Genomic DNA, 18,256 nt, shown 5'->3' with positions numbered 1-18,256 from the left:
ATAATAACTAAAGCTAAACCATGATGGGAGATATTTTAAGAAGACCTACAACTAAAGTACTAAAGTATCCAAACAGAACAAATATGAAAAATAGGAACAAAGGGTTCTGAAAAGTCAGAAAGATCTGAGTAGTCAGAGAAAAAGAAGTCTGTATTCAAAATAATAGAGGATAAATATTATTGGCTGCCAGTGTTTTGTATTAAAAAGGAAAAAAAAGAGGAAGAAAAAGAATTTGTAATCTAGAAAGTATTTCTATGTTACATTGTTTAAACACACACACACACAAAACATATATATATATGTATATATATAAACACGTATGTGTGTGTGTGTTGAAAATTACTATTTAACTTTTATTGAAGGAGATCAGGATATTTACATTATTTAATATTAATGTTTTGTAAAACTTTTTTTTAAAGTGATGATATTTTCATCATATCAGGTTGCTTCAAACTCCATGGTAGATCTTGTTAATATCTACCCCAAAAGCATTGATCACCCAAAGTGAAATTAGGACTCCTGCCTTCCATCCTTTCTTAATATTCAAATATCTAAGGAAGATCTGAAAACAATTTCTAGATGTACAGTATAAATTTACATGTAACACATTTTTTCTTTTAAAAAAATGACTAATGTATGTTTGCAGTTTATGAGAAGCCCAGTCATGTGTTTCATACTCAGGAGAATCCTGAATATCCATTTGAAGCATCATATACTTAAGTGTTAGGTTTACAGAGACATAGCAAGAATAAACTATGTGAAAATGCAGTTGTTTGGATTCCTTCTGTTTATTGAAAAAACAATTTAAGATGTCTCTGCATGTTCACCCATAAATTACAGCAGCAGAAAAGGCTTAATGTCATCCTGTATGCTAGTTGCATGTAGAGGTTAAAAGTATGTAGTTGATCTCCAAGAAGCAATAAATAGAATAGGCTTGGAAACTAAACTACCCTTATTGTAACATTTTAAAGACCTTGTAAATTTCAGTAACGGTATGTGGCAAGCAAAATTGTTTATATGTATAGAACCACTGCTCAGAAGTGTTCTTATGAGAAGTCAAGGGATTCATTAGTTATTCTAGAAGGTTAATTATTATTTAAATCTAATCTTCAATCTAAGGTTTGTACTGTTGAAAATGGAATGAATAGCCCAGAAGTCATGGCTTGCAAAAGTGACAAGATGGCCAAATAGACATGGTATTGGGCTGGAAGACAAAGTTATAATTTCAGCTGTATCACTTTGCTGCTGGGTGACATTAGGGAAGTGTGAGCATTAAGAGTTGAGAGCAGACAGCATGGCAGCTGGCAGACGCAGGTCTGATGAGGTGGTCAAATGACCACAAGGGGACCCTGGGATTGGAGGAGAGGGCTGGGTGGCCTTCATTTTAGCTCAGACCCTCAGGGCTGAGCCAGCAGTCTGCTGCTGGTAGTCAGAATAAAACCACCCAGATGAGCTGCTGCTCAGAACATCCTCAGAGGTAAGGGCAGGAGCTATGGGGATGGTAGGAGGCTCCTGGTCCTGGATATGACTTGAAACTACACCCTGTTGGGAAGGATGGCCTGGTGGAACTGCCCATGGCAGGGTACTTCTCCCCAAATTCCAGGCCAGTTGCCTCCCCAGTGAAAGGCAGCTAGGGGCACCGTATAAACCCAGCTCCCACTATCCAGTGGGTAATTTTACAGAAAAGACAGGTGGTGGGGCCAGGCACATCTATGGACACCTGAGTCCATAGGGTATAAGACCGTGGAATCCCCAGAAAGTGGGCAGATAAAGCAGCCCCAGTGAGGGGGCAGAAGTATTTGTGTGGAGGCATGGTGGCACTTGAAGGACTGTGCGTGATGGGTGCAGAGTAGGGTTGCAGAAAGCAACCTGAAGGGCTGCACCGGGGGTGTGCTGAGCAGGGTTCCAGGGGAGGCCTGAAGGGCAGCACATGGCCAACCCCCACATGAATGACAACAGGAGCAAGTTACCCGGCAAGGGGCTAGGGCAGAGTTCATCCCAGTGTGAGGCATAAGGCCAGTGCCACATAGAGTAGGGCTGCTTGAGTGACCTGAAAGGCTGCATGTAGACCAGCAGGAGTGAGAGTAGATAAGCCAGATGACCTCAGGGGTCTGCTCATGGAGCAGGGTGGGTTGTGAGTGGCCCAGAGAGGGGCAGTATGCAAGAGACCCTGCAAGAGGAGGCGGAGTGTGCAAGTAGAATGCTAGAGGCCCAGCAAGAGGCAGAGTTTAGCCCAGCCTCGGGCCAGAGATGTTATCAATTTGCAATGCCATTTGCAAGGCATGGGTCATGGTATAGGGTAGGACGGAGCCACATATAACTCACCAGGAATTGGGGCATTAAAATAGCAGCCTGCTTCATATTTACATCCAGTTTATTATATCAAGTGATGCCAGGTGAGATAGGGCATACTGCCCTAGACAGGTGGGCAGGCCAATGCTCAGACCTGGCCCTGAGATGGCCCCTGTCACAGGAAGCCATTCCACATTTCTGTGCCTGTTTCTTCTCTCATCTATCTCCCCTGTTTACAGTGTACAAACTTAGAAGCTAGAACTGTCTATCAGTACGTATTTATAAAGTCTCTAGCACAATAAAGATCTGACTTTTTCTGAGGTTGTAGTACAAATAATAACAGAACAATGGAACAGAATTTACAGTGTATTTTCTTACTTTCTTCTTAATGACCTAGGTAAACAATGTAGACTTCTGGTCCCATTCCTTTGCTTGGCTCAAAAGTCTTTGAAACTATCTTGGACTGTCTAGCTAGAGGGGATCCAGATAACACGTCCACAAGTCTGTCACTGTAAAAAATTGAAAAATGACGTCCTGGACTTCCTTTCTGTGTAGCTCTGCATGTAACAGAGCAGCTGTTTATGACAGGCCTTTCAGTGCTCCACCCCTATCCTTTCCCCTATCCTTTGCACTTAAATATATTTCTATTTAAAATAAATGGTTTTTTTTAAGTCCATTTATAGCATCTGAGGAAGTAGGCTGTCTCCTAGAAATGCTTATAGGTCTCTGAACCTATTAGTCTCTGAGGCTAGGTACAGATGTTACACTTATGCATTAAGTATTCAGAAAGAGTTCTACAGTCATAACCAAATAGACTCTCACCACACATAGAGCACTTTAAAATTTGACAATCCTGCTCTAAGTTAACCCTGGATGGAAGTGATATTAAACTAAAGTGCTTTAGTTTAGAGTGTTTTATCAAGCATCTGTACCACATCCCATCACAAGTCAAGGTAGGTTGCATTCTGCTGGCATCACAGGGGCCTCTCACAGGACAGCATGCTAGATTTGGCTAGTGCTGACTGAGCCCAGTCCCACCCCCAGACTGTCATGGAGAGGAGACAGAAAAGGCTCTGTCCCCTCCTTGCGCAGCTAGGGGATGGGGGAATGGATCCCCCCTGCCACACCTCTCACCCTCAGCTTGCTGGCTCAGGTCTTGGGTGAGGTTGGGCTGGGTCCATGCACTAGAGAGACTTTACTTTTTGCTCTGCTGGAAACTGGGGGCAGGGAGGAGAAACAGAGCCCACCTGCTGCACAGGCCTGGCTTTTCCCTCACCTCAGGACTTGAGCCAGCAAGATGGGGGGAGTCTGTGTGGCATAAGGGCACACCCTCCAGCCATTGGCACTGACAGCAACCATCTGGCAGGGAGGCAGGGCTGGGGAGAGAGGCTGCACTGGTCAATCAGGGATGACCAGCTGTTCAGCTGGGCTATGCTAGGCTTTGCATTCTCTGGCAGCATTCTGGGAGGCATGCAGGAGCATTGCCAGCCTGCTGGCCTCAGCCAGTGCAAGCAGGTGTCCACCACCAAACAGTCTGTGAACATCTGTACTGTTCACTCCCAATCTAATGCAGAAAGCTTTGAGTAAAGTTCAGTAGAGTTTACACCTTGAGCTTTTTGAATATCTGTACTTAGCCTGAAGTGCCACCCTGCCATATTTTCTGCCCCATTTAGGGACTACTTCAACCAGTCACATGCTTCTCTGGGGGTACACCTGGAGAAAAGCCCTACTGAGAGTGACAGAAGCATGAGTATTTGAAGTGAACTCCATGAAGTATTTAAACTCAGGGTGAAACTCCAACTGGGAGCTAATTAGGTGCAGTGAGTCTTGTTATGCTCAACACCTCAAAAAAAATTTAGGTTATGCCTGATGTAGTCTCTGAATCACAAGTCAGGATAGGAATTTCAGAAATATTCTGCTTGCTTTCTAGGTTAGTTTTGGAGTTTATAGATTAGATGACCTGTGGACAAATACTCTTGATAAATTTGAATTACTTTGAGTCAATTCCTGAATTCAACTGGAACGTCTAAACCCCTCCCCCCCACCCCCGGTCTCGTATAGCTGAGACTCTTATGAACTATGACTATCTGCTCAAGCCCTCACCCTGTCATATTCACTAGACATTTATCTTCTTTATATTTTCCTTTAAACCAGAAAAAATGCTATTTTATTTTTTAAACATATATTTGTTCTTTAAATGATCTGGAGATTTTTCTTCTCCCCTTCTTGAAAAGCTAAACTAACACTCTTTGATTCAGGAGAGATGTGAGATGAATACTCATAAGCAAACATCACAGTAGCATAACTGAGGGAGAGCAGCAGGGGGAGTAGCCCTGGGCACCACCTTTGGGGGAGGGAGGGTTACAAAAATAACAGTCACTGCAGGTGGTGGCTGGCCACTTCACTGATGCCATGAGCAAATAAGAAGTGCTGCCCCATGTGCCATTGTGCCCTGGGGCATGGAGATAACCTGTTATGACTTTGGACATCTTATAAATAATGTCAGAGGAAAGGTTTAGAAGTTGCATGCGTCTAAATTATCTATAGTATTAGAAATATGAAGATAAAAGACAAAATCCTGGTTTGTGTGAGTTTCTGTTCATTTCCTTCTGTCATTGGCCATTAGGGATCAAGCAGAAGCTGTTCAGTTTAAGTTAATCTGTCGTATAAACAGAAACAAAGAGTTTACTATTTCTTTCAGAGATCATCAACTCTATGGCACACATGAAAATTCATGGTGAGCTCTTTCTGCCAGTTCTGTATTTTTTCCTGCATCATTCATCCCTTCAGCCTTCTGCCACTAAATATATACAATTCAGAATCTGAAACAGACTTTTCATTAGCTATTTGTGAGGTCTCATGGACACCCAAAAATTGTGATGGATGAGATGTGGTAATGGTCTGTCTTGTTTCAAATATGTTGGAGCGGGGGGGGGGAAAAATCAGTGATAATATCAGCTGAAGTCAAAGAGAGCATTGGACTATACAAGGTCATGTCTAAAAAACAGTTAGCTTTTAGAATGGCTTTGAAACTAGTATTTCATAGTTTAACCCCTTTCATAGCTACCATTACCTCATGAGAACCAAAAATCATAGAGGCAGACAGTGACAATTTCTCCAGTAACACAACTCTGGAGATGTAATTCAATCCTCTGTTAATTTTAATTGGGGTTTTCAATGCCACTGCCATCAGTATGTTTATTAAGACTGTTCAAATAATCAAAACTCTTCACCATTCATTGAAGTACTCTGTTTACTTGAATTCTCCCATATAATTCACTAGCGAGAATTTTAATATGTCTTTATCCTGATTCCAATCCTTTAAAAATAGGTTTGTACTTTTCTTAGTTTACTTCTGATTTTAAATGACCTGGGATGAGTTTCAGGGCCTATATTTATGCAGCACAGTGTAAGAGTTACACTAATAAGTGATTTTTCTCATATCCCTTTGGACACATATCAGTGTTATTATAGTGCTGTAGTATAGGACACTGATTTAACAAAACACTTAAGTACCATGTGCTTAACCTTTAAGCATGTAAGTAGTGAAGATTAAGTCAATGGAGGTATTCATTAGGGCTGTGCAAAATTTTGCCGGGTGTTTTGTTTTGAAGCTGTTTCGACTTGTTTCAAGCTTGAAACAGTGAAATCGAAATGAAACAAAAGGCTTCGAAACAGCTTTGAAATGAAACAAAGGCACTCAAAATGTTTCAACAGCAGCAGCAGCCTCCTCTCATCCCTGCAATTGTCATCCAAATCAGGCAAAAGGTGACAAAGTTGTAGGCATTTTCATGTTTCCTCATTATAGCCTATGGGCAAAACGTTGAAACTTGTAGAAACAGCAAAACAGTTTTGACTAAACGAAATGAAACAGTGCTTCAAAATGAAATAAAATGATGAAATGAAACTCTGTCCCTTTGAAACAGCAAAACAGACATCTAAACAAAATTATGTTGTTTCACACAGCCCTAGTATTCATGTTCTTAAAGAAAGTATCCCCTTAAATCCTTTGACAAATTAAGGTCTGTAGCATAATGTAAAGACAGAAGCAAAGCAGAGAAAAGAATGAGAAAGAAAAGTAAACTACTTGTGAATAAATACTCCCAGGCAGACATCCACACATGCAGAGAAGCGGGACCAGATTTGCTACTAATTGCAACAAACTGCGCCTGCTTCCTGAGGCCCTACAATGGGCCCCTGCCACCTGGGGCCCTGCAATGGATTCCCCGCCCATCCAGGGCTCACTGCTAGCTGCCCCACTGGTGGATTGGGGCAGGGGACTGGGACATGTGCCACCCTTGTAGCTCTATCCAAGCCTGACACCTCAATCACCCAATCAGGGCATGGGGCTGGGACTTGCCCCTGGCCAAGACAGTTCCCAGCCCCCATTCTGTAATCATGGGGTGAAGCTGGAGAGCTTGTTCCCTGCTCAGCTCTGTGATCATGGAGCTGGGCAGGGACCAGGTTCCCCAGACCTCGCCAATGAGGAGTTTCAAATATCAGCTCCATAACTGTGGGGCTAGTCCAGGGAGATCCTTATCTCCCAGTTGCAGGACTCAGGCTGGGAGACCCTTTTCTCCCAGCTCCAGCTCCATGGTCATGGAGATCAGGCTGGGACATAAGGATCTCCCAGTGCCAGCCCCGTGGTCATGGAGCTGGCGTAGGAAGATAAGGATCTCCTAGCCCCCACCTCTCTGATTGTGATCTTGGAGCAGGGAACTTGGAGTCCCCTGTTGCCAGGGCAGGGGGACATAGCCCCTACCTGGGCTCCCATGGCAGAGCCTGGCTCAACAGGAGGCAGCTCCTGGGGGCAGGGGGCAATCTCCTGTCACCTGCTGGCCAGCTGATTGGAAGCAGATTTGCTTCCAGTCAGGTGTCTACATGAGTGCTACTACACAATAACTAATCACAAGTAAATTTGCTACTTGCATTTTCAGGTAGCAAATTTACTTGCAATTCGCAACGTTTACTGTGCAGTATATGCATATGTAAATATGCATGCTTTCTGTGCAAAGTGCATAGTAAACTGCACTACTGCACAGTAAAGTATCTCATGTAGATGCACCCTGTGTGTCACATCTCAAGTCATGTCTTATCACAACTCAAATTATTATAATCATGGAATGGGTTCTATAGATACTTGAATTTTTCTTTTATCTTGTCGAGTAAATGTAAGTTGCTTATATGATGCTGCTTCTGTTAATAATGCTACCCATTTATTAACTGTAGGTGGTCTTTCCAATATCTAATTTGTTTTACCAGCTTGAGAGATTTTTTCTTTTTTGTGATTTTTCTTTATACATATTATTATTGTTTGATTTTTATAGCACTATTCATGACTCATGGTGCTTTAACAAAATCAACATAGTCAAACTAAAAGGCAATAAGCTTCAAGCATTTTGAAAGATCTTCAGTGTAGAATTCAGAATGGGAAATGAAAGTTAGCAGGATTCCTTTGGCTGTGAACATAGACCCAAAAATTACTAGTGATTTTATCTGCCAAAGTGGTGAGCATACATAACCCACAAAGGTGAACTGGAGCTGTAGGTGTTCAGCGATTTGTAAATGTACCAGGGTTTTAAATGTAAAAATGGCATCAGCAGAAGGATGAACATCAAAGCATAGCTAGAGTGGAAAGAAAACTACCACATTTGTTTAAATATAAGGCAAGATTTTTCCCTCACAGTCAGCATCAGGGGGAAAGCCCGTTGTCTTATATTCACATATAAGGTGGAGCAGGCAGCTGCTGTGGTACAGAGCAGCCTGAGCAGTGTCTGACAGTAAGGGCAGGCAGGGGAAGAGGCAGGTACTGGGGAGTTGCAGTGGGGAAAGGGCAGACACTGGGGGAATGGTTACAGTAAAGGCAGAGGCTGTGCGGAGTTGGGTTGGGGATGGAGCTGGCAGGGGAACAGGAAGGCTGCAGGGGGATGAAGTGGGCAGGAAAAAAGGCAAGTGGGGCCACCTGATCCCTAACCCAGCCGTTGCTTTCCCTGCTGTAGCAGCAAGAGGGGTGGCATTCAAGACAGCCCTCCAGCACTTAGATTTTATATCTGGAAAATTATAACAAAAGTACACAATTTCCATCTATAGAATCTAATTATCGGGGGGTCATCTATATTCAGGGTCATCTTATATTTGAATAGATATGATATGTAAAAAAATGAATTCCTGAAAATGAAAGGTTCTGAGATCTGAAAAAGTCAATAGTATGTTTTGAACCAAAATCTCACCTACAAGCATTGCTTCTGTAACAACTAGCATTACATTAATATTTTTTTACTTGCTTTATAAATCTAAAAATCAAAGAAAAACATTCATTTTAGCTGTTTTCCTGCAAAATGTTGAGAAAATCCTGGTTTGAGTTGCCTAATGCTTTTACAAATTAACATTTTCATTGTATTTTTAGACAATTTTTAAATTTGTATGCATTTCAGGCAACTTTCAAAATGAAATATTTTGTAAGGAAAAAAAAAAGCAATATATTTCAACTTTCTTTTTTAGCCAAAACAACACACAAAACAACACACGTTCAGAAATAGTTTTGTTGATATTATTTTCAGGAAAAAAAGTATTCATTAAAATGATTTAACTGTTCTCCAGTCAGAACTGCAACCTGAAAGATTTATAAATCTCTGCCAAATGTTTAAGCTAGTGATTTAAACTTGATCAATTTTACCTCTGTTATTCCAGTTCAGAATGAATTACTTGTCACTATGTCTACAAAAGTTGTAAACTAGGTATTAACAGATCATAAAAAATGTATGGATTTGGCGTTGTAGATCTTGGAATCCCCTGGACAGCCCCTTTATCTCAAGGGCAATTTGGATGTCAGGTATCCCTCCTTTGCATGAGTGGAGCATGTGTCTAGAGATCAAAGTTTTGGTTTGGGGAATTACTAAGAGGATGCAGTAAACTATCATGTAGAAGTTTCCTTAGTTTAGGGTCTGCTAATAATTATTGTAGAGCCATAGCAAGGAGGTAAGGTTGCTCAGGGAATAAGATACCAGGAGTGACTAGTGGTTCGGAAGTCAGGTTCTCTTCTCATCTCTAGAAAAGATACTGTGTCATCAAGAAAGTTTGTGTGTGTCTTCTATTCCACATTTGAAAAAATGAGCATACCCCTCCATTGGTTTCGAAAGCATTTAAAAACTTTTACATTAAAACTGCTATAAAACAATATTCCTTTTATATTAGGGATATGTTAATCATTTATCATTTTCTTGTTTAAATAACTGTGTTAGACCTATTTTTACCATGATGTCTATAAATCATGCCATCTGGCATAGTGAGGCTGTTGACCACTTGTGACTACTGAGACTACTGTTATGACTAATTTATGCATACACACCTGTCTCTACTGTGGCCTTGCTTTTCTGCCCTCCAATTCAGTTTATTTACCTGTCATGTTTTATCTAAATCTTAAACTGTAAGCTCTCTGGGGCAGGACAAATTTTATCATTAGCTGTTGGCAGAGTGCTTAGTTTATTGGGATCTGGACCACTGACTGGGGCCTTTGGGCAATACCATGATAGAAATCATTAATTTATAGCCTTGGTAGGGTAGAAAAACTCAGATGTAAACAACTTTATTTAGTGTTTGAGGCTTGTGGAAATTGAAAGCAACGAGGTATTTTTAAATCTGTATTGTTAATTTCATTATCTAATCAGACTAGATACGCAACAGCATTATGGTGTTTTTTTTCCTTTTGAGATGTAGTATTTTAAACTCTATTTTGCTATTGTGGAAAATGAAATTATTACCATAAGAGATGCTTCATTCATAGTGCTTACATCTTCCAAACACTTTTTATAGGGGCAGCTGAATAATGAAGTCCTGACTGTGATAAATGTTTTGTACCAAACAACACAGCAAAACAATACCCCTTCTCACAGAGAAGGATACAAAGACAAATACCAAGTAATGACCATTTGTCTTGCCAGCAGGAAAACACAACATAAAACATACATTTGATATGTAAAACAAGAGCTCTTGAAAATGTCTGCATATGGCCTGAAGCAGTATCTGTTTATTTTATCAAAATGTTTTAAATATACATGCAATATTACATTGCGGTGTTTTCATCCTTTTGGTTCTTGTTTTTATACAAATTTCTTATTTCAGCTAGAGAGGTGATGAATACTTTTTGTTATTAATTACATCTTAAGTAGTAGGAATTGATATATAGGGACCAACCAAATTTGCGATTGCACAATTTTCGCAGCAACAGCAATTGGGGGGGGGGGGGGGGGAGGTTGTTCCACAAAAAATGGTGGGCTCTACAATTTTGTCAGCTTGCTGCTGCTGCAAAAATTACCAGCAAGCAGATAAAAGGGCAGGAAGCCTTGCAGTCTTGGAGCACAGGGTGGGAAGGGAAGGGGGATAGGGAGCAGGGAGGAGGGGGGTGAGGCTGCTTGCAGCAGGAGGTGCAGATGCTTCAGGCAGATGCATCATGGGGCACCATGCCCTGCCCCCCTCCCTTATCCCCTTCCCCCACCCCCCATCCCCGCTCCAAGACTGCAGAGCTTCCTGGTAAGTTTTTTTTTTTCTCTATCAGTTGGCTGGTAAGGTGTTTGGTTTTTTTTCCAGCAACCCTGCCAAAATTATAGAGCTTGCCACTTGGGGATGGCCCTAAACCGTGGCTTAATTAGCCTTATTAAGATCAGGGAAGTCATTAATCCACACTTAATACCATGTGGATTAATAGCTTCCTCCAGTTTAATCAGGGTAATTAAGCCACGGTTTCAGGCTATGTGGTATACTTCTCATAAAATCAGCTGGCTGCCTCCTCGAGTTTGGTAGACTCCTATTGATATACACTGAATATCAGTATTCCAGGACATAGTAGAGCCAACTCTACAGAAATGCAAACTCCCTCCATAGGTACTTTCTTTCTTGATTGACTGAATTTTTAATTTTGCTCTTTTTTCATCTGCTAAGGAGAAAAGGTGGGGAAATTGTTTTAAATAGCCAGTGTGGTTTCAGTTACATTTTAATAAGAGGTATCCTTGCTAGCTGAAAGGAAAAACTCAGGATGAATTACAGAGAAACTGCTTCTTCCAACATTCCATGATTTCACTAAATCATGAAGAAGTTGAAAAAAGTGCCTCCTCTCATCTTGACTGGTCTGGTTCATTTTGTTTTGTGGCTCTATGCTTGAACCATAAAGCAGTTTTAGGAGACTTTAAGAGCAATCTGAACATATTTTAAATGCTTTGCAGATCAGATGCTTGTCTAAATTTGAAAGTAGCTGTAATTTAGATTTAAAAGAACAGCTCTAGGAGGAAACATCTATACAGATAATCAGCAGTGAACCTCTACTGGCACAAATTGAGGACTTTGTTGTACTTGATAGTAACAAATGGCATAGAGCTTTACTACTTTAAAACATTTCTATAGTTCCAGAGGGTGTAGCACACTCCTTGCTTGTGTAACTGGACAATTTTAACAGCCACTGTAATGCAGGAAGATTAAAACCTCTCCTTTGTCCCTTCCCTTTTGGTTGGCATTGTTGCCCCCAGTTGCACCTAATCACTATTAGTAGGGGTCTCCTAGGCCTGTGCAAAGTGGCAAGTATTCGCTTCAGATTCAGATTCAGCCCATTTGGAGGACAGTGATTTGATTCGGAGATTCTAATTACTGACTCGATTCAATTTGGCTGAATCAGAGCCAAAAGATTTGGTGCCACTTTGAAGATTCATCCATAGACAAATCAAGTACCTGAGACACTTGCCTCCAGCTGGCAAGTCTGTTGGGGTTGGGGGAGGGTGGGGGAAAGGGACTGGGGCTGAGGCTGAGGCTGGGACAAGCTGCCCAGCTGGGCTGGTGGGGGTGCATTACTCAGGGAAGGGGCAGGGGGCACGGGATGTGGGCAGCACTGAGAGCAGGGGCTCTGCCCTGCTGCCACTTGCCCAGCCAGGGCAGGGGAGGCGGGATGTGGGCACACTCTCTCTAGATGGAAGGGGGCAAGTGGCAGCAGGGCACAGCCTGCACTCCCAGCACTGCCACACCTGCATCCCACATCCCTCCTTGCTGGCTGGCAAGTGGAGGCAGGGTGAGCTCTCAGTGCTGATGCGAGTGCAGGGCAGGGAAGAGCCCCCGCTCCGAGTGCTGCCATGCCCCCCCCCCCCTCGGCCCACCTCCCTGAATAATGCATCCCCGGCTGGGAAGCTTGTCCCAGCCCCAGCTCCAATCCCTCCCTCCCCCACATCCCTTCCCTCTCCATCCCCCAACCCAAACAGACTTACCACCTGGAGGCAGCTGTGTTAGCTGCCTGTTTAGTCTGTGGCTGAATTGCCAAATCTTTTCTGAATGTTTTTCCAAATCAATTTGGATAGTTCAAATCGATTTGGAGCTTAATTGGTCTCCCGTTTCAATTCAGTTTTGGAGATTCGGTCCCCAAATTGAGCTGAATCTCCTCCAAATCAGATTGGCTACCAAAGCTTCGCACAGCCCTAGGGTCTACCCAACTTGAAGAGATGGGCAGTCAATTTAATGGGCAGATCACAGGAGTAGCCACCATTTTCATGGGCTTATTGTGGTACCCCCCCCCCCACAACTCTGATTCATTGAGGGACCCTAGTGGCCCTGTCCCCTTCCACTGTTTGGTGGAGAAGGCTGTCCAACATATGGCCCTGCCCCTCACTTGATTGGTGGAGAGGCAGGGCCACACATCAGACAGTCCTCTCAGTTAATCAGTGGTGAGAGGCAAGGGGAGCAGCTATCTGGCCTGTTAGCTTTTGATCCAGTAGCCTCCTTTGTGCTGGGCTATGTGGCCTGGAGGACTGGTGGTTCCCACTGGGGAGCCAGCATTTTCTTTTCAGTAATATTTTTGTTTCTGTTTTCAGGGGTTATTCCTGCAGATTTTGCGGAGATCCCCCAATTTTGTGATTCCCCTGAAATCTGTGCAATTGTGATTAGAGTAGGTCCCTAACTATAAGGGTAATGTTAGGCAGGGAAACTTGTTATACAGTCCTTTTCTACCAGTCCAGTCTGGCCAATAATCAGATGCTTCATATATTTTAGTCTAAAAATGTTTTATTAAAGTTAAGTGTTTGAGAGGGATTCCCTGCCCCCCCCCACCCCCCCATACACATACACAATGCAATTGGGGGGGGCACAGATTTGATCTTAATCTAGGTATTTGCATTGGAATTATAAAACTATTTAACATTACACATATTCATTATTCCATTCACCCAGCAGGAAACACTGAAGAAAAGGTATTATTTAGCAATGGATAAAAATGATATGAGACAACTTTCTAGAAATGTTGAAAACTGAAATCATTATTACTCTATTTCCTAGTGGGAACACTTCTCTTTATTTGCTGTCTTTTCTCCTACTTGTCTGTCAGTTTTTCTTCTGTCACTGCCAGATAAAAGGAAATGCAGCCATACATGTCCCTGCTTTCAAAACTTCAAATACATCGCTGTTCCTGGTTACTGTCAGACAATAGCAGTTATGCCCTGCTTCAGCAAAGCACATCAACACATGCCTTAGTTCTGTTGGCCTCAGTGATACTAAAACATATACCTAACATACTTAAGTGCATTGCTAAATAGGTTACTGAAGAGCGTAATGACCAGAGCTATGAAGGTATGTAGGCACTTAATCATATTTACTCTCAGCTCCTATTTAAATTGAATCCCTTGAGTTTAGTTGATCCTACTGATTGTGGAACATTTCCTAAATCCCTTAATCGATCTTGTTCCACCTATCAGATAAGCTCATTGGCAATTTAATATTAAATTATTAAATCATCAATTTATCTGCAGTTTTCAGAAGCCTTAGTAAGAAGTGTTATTTTACAAACATCTTTTTTTTTCTAAGAATCTGAAAATGTTTCAGTAATAACAAAATGCCCAGAACCATTTTTTTCTGAATTACATTTTTTATAAATACAATTATCAATATTTCCTGCTGGTACACACAAAAAAAAGCAGGAATCTGAAAAAAACCCATATTCACTGTTGGATGTAGAACTGCTCAGAGAATCAGCTGTGCCTAGCTGTGTTGAATGAAGAGAAGTTAGGAAATGCCTGTTGCTAACAGCAGTTGAGCTGAGTTTGAGATTTTTTTTCTTTTCAGTGGAGTTTAATAGCATATTTTTCACCATGGCTATTACTGCTGCAGGTAACTCAATTTCTTCTATGCAATATAATTATCACTGGAGGAGAAAAGAGGGGAAAGGTACCGTTCCATCTAATTTTCTATGACTTCCTCATCCAGAACTTGTTTTCCTCCCACCCTCTAAACACAATGCTATACAATTTATTTTGTGTGACTACACTGGCTGTGGGACACAATAAGGTTCAGTTTTTAGCACTGCTGTCTTCTACGGTCAATGTGTATAAATCACAGCAGAGTTGGTAACAGTGTGTGACTGACAATCTTCCTTGATAGACAACCTGTGATCCCTTCAGCCTTTTACTAATAAGCTCATTAGGATAGAAGGACTGAAAATACTTTCTAGGATATAGCAATGAACCTCAGCAAATTCAGTGCATGTCTGACCATTCAAACTTTAGAGAATCAATCTTTCTTCAATCAAAACTTTGTCAGGATTTGCTGAATGTCTGCTGAAGGTTACTATGCTTTTTCTCCCCTTTTCTCTTTCTCTCTTTCTTTTTTCCCCTTTAATAAAGTTTCTGAGCAAAACCCAATAAGCCTTCCAAACTAATGTAGGTCAAGGTGAAAAGTTTTCTTAACATTTTTTTTTCTTTTCATAAATCAGCATTTGGAAACTATTCTCTAAAGACCCTCTTCTTTTTGTCACTATTTAAATTTGAGAATAACTTTAGGCGGCTGTTTTCCTAAGCACTGCTTTTTTAAAAAAGTGATGCAGGCATTTAGAACTTTGTCATTTGGGACAGATTTTCAAAGATGCAGCTAGGCACCCCCATCAGATTTTTTAAAAAAGACCAAAATCGTTATTCCTCCTATTTCTACTGAAATCATTGAACCCAAACTGTCTAGACACTTTTGAAAATCCCACTAGGGTTTCATACTATATGTATTCAGTCCCAGGATGAGGGTTTTTTTCTCCCTACATTCAATATTAGGGAAACCAAGCTTTGTCTTAGAATCAAGTATCAGATTGCTCCAGTTGGGAGCTGTGGGGATTGGTTGTGAAGGGAGTCTGGCTCAGCTGGGGATGGCAACAGTAGTGGTGCCATGCAAGTTCCTCCTTCTCGTGTGTGCTCCCTGCCTCATCCGCCCTCTCCCTGCTGTCAGGAAGCAGACACTGGAAGCAGAAATCTACCTGCCACTAGTGCAGTTCCCAGCCAACTACCAGCTGATGCAGCCACTGGGCCACTCCTGCCCTGTCCTATATAAAGCAACTATAGAAGCATGTAAGTTGTTTCTTCTAGCCTGCCAGCTTCTGCTGTTCCCTGCAGTACAGGTCAGGAATAGCTCTGGGGCTTTCCCTGCACCCCCTGCACCCAGATTATCCAGGGATAGTAACAGAAGGGGGTAGGGCAGGTGGTGAGGGGGACAGGCATAGGATGGGCAAGGTTTTGAGTGGAAGGGGCAGGAGTTAAGCTACCTGTCCTTCACACTACTTGCTGCCCTTCTGAAGCCCCCAACTGCCTGCACCTCCCTGCTTTTCCTACCATTTGTTCCCCCCCCCCCCCATTGGTGCTTTCCAGATAGTGGCAGGGGAGGAACATACTTAAGATAATCCCCTCCCCCCTATAATTCGATTCTAGACATGGAAACATCATTTTCCATGTCTAGAATCTGAAGAAATCTAGAAATGTAAGTTGTCTTTGATTCAGATAAATACAGTAGCTGCATCTTCTGGCAACTCAATACCTTTAAAAAATTGGTTCTACATGCCTAAGTGTATTTTGAAAAATGCACTTAGCTGCTAAGAGTTTTTTAAAACATTTGTGTAAGCAGATTCTTAGCTTGGCCAGCTATTTCATAGATTTCATAGATATTAGGGCTGGAAGGGACCTCGGAAGATCATTGAGTTCAGCCCTCTGCCCCAGGGGCAGGAAGTCAACTGGGGTAAAAGGATCCCAGCAAGATAAGTGTCCAAACATTTCTTAAAAGAGTCCAGAGTAGGTGATTGCACCACCTCTGAGGTGAGACTATTCTAGGCCTTGGGGGCTTGGACAGTAAAGAAGTTTTTCCTTAGTCCAGCCTAAAACGGTCTTGGAGGAGTTTGTGACCGTTGGACCTTGTCATCCCTTGGGGCATACTGGTGAACAGGTGTTCCCCCAGATCCTGATGCACACCCCTTATATACTTATAGGCTGCCACCAGGTCACCCCTGAACCTGCGCTTTTCCAGGCTGAAGAGTCCCATGGCTCTCAACTTCTCCTCATAAGGCCCGTTCTCTTGCCCTCCGATCATGCGCATGACTCTCCTGTGGACACTCTCAAGCTTCTCCACATCCTTCTTGAATTGTGGAGCCCAGAATTGGATGCAGTAGTCCAGCTGTGGCCTCACCAAGGCCAAGTACAGTGGAAGGATGACATCCTGAGATTTGCTTGAAAAGGGTTTTGTTTGCTTTACCAGCTGTGACATTACATTGGTGGCTTATGTTCATTTTGCGGTCAGTCATGACCTCCAAGTCCCTTTCGGCCATGGTGCTAGTCAGCATAGCACTGCTGAGTTTATACGCGTGATGGGGGGTGGGGTAGAGGGGGGTTTAGCCAGAGGCATTAATAGAGAGATCCCTTAGGGCTTGTGGACTGACTTACCTCCTGATGTTTCTACTATACAATGCAAAGAGAGTAAAAATCTTCAGCTTTAATCTCTCTTCCTCTGGTGTGACCACCTCTCATCCTGGAAAGGAAGTGAGCAGAAATAGGCAATATATTCCCTGTGGATCTGCTTCACTTCTTTTATTACTATCACTTACCTCAGCATGTTTCTTTTGTGGGACAGAAGAGTTGGGAGATAGTGAAATAATGGTCCCCTTTTGATGAATTAAAGCAACATGACCAAAAAATGGTGACTCTTTTAAAGAAGGTGGCAGCAGTTGCATCAAATGTGTTGTATTCTCTTTGGTTGACAGACTAGATTGATGACTAAATATGAGATATAGGTCACTTTTCTTGAAACTTGCATCATGGCAAACACCATTTCATTCTTCCCTCTTCCTAGCTTATTTTCTATCTCTTCATCTCCTACTCAGTGGGTTCCGTTGAAGAACAAAACTCCAATAATACTAAATCACCAAATTTTGTAGTGCAAGGCAGCAAACTAATTCTGCACTGCCTAAGTCACCAGTGGATGACTGTATTTTAGAAAGAAGATGAAGCAATTCTTATCATGTGTACAGTCAGTAAAAGTTTGTGCAGTGCTCTGGGAATCTGTGTGAATGAAAGGCATTATCTATATGTGCAATCATTATAGTGTGCTCCCAAATTAATTGTTGGGGCAATATAACCTCACTATGTGTATGCTCTTAACATTTACCAAAATGACTTCTGGTAATTGGATAAGAAGAGCAGCAGATGGGATGGGGGAATTTAACCTTTCCCCAGCACAGCCACACACATCTGCAAGAAATTATTTTTCTTGCCAAATGTATAATAATGTTTATTATTGCACTTCATTTCCATCTTATTGTGAGGTCTATAAGTGAGCACGACTAATTTCTCATTTAATTACTAATAATAGGCATTCCCTTGATATGACAGTCTTTATAATATGTGTTTTATTTTGCCAAAATGTAAATTTGGCTTAATTTAAAAATATCTTATTAATCATGTTGTTTTAGAATGGAATTGCACATTTTCCTTTTTTTTTTTTTCTTTTTACTTTCTATCTCTTCATTAGTATATAGCAGTAATTATGCTTATCTAACATCTAGGTAATTGGACACATAAAGTGCAAACAAGTTAATGATAAAATCTCTTACAGGTCATATAAAATCAGTCTTATGCCAATTAATTAAAACTTGCAAATTATAGGCAGAGGAAATAACTTGATTGGAATGATAAAATAG

Source organism: Alligator mississippiensis, chromosome 3 (assembly GCF_030867095.1).
Source record: "Alligator mississippiensis isolate rAllMis1 chromosome 3, rAllMis1, whole genome shotgun sequence".
In the NCBI taxonomy this organism is placed as follows: domain Eukaryota; kingdom Metazoa; phylum Chordata; order Crocodylia; family Alligatoridae; genus Alligator; species Alligator mississippiensis.
Note: the sequence above shows the minus strand (reverse complement) of the source record.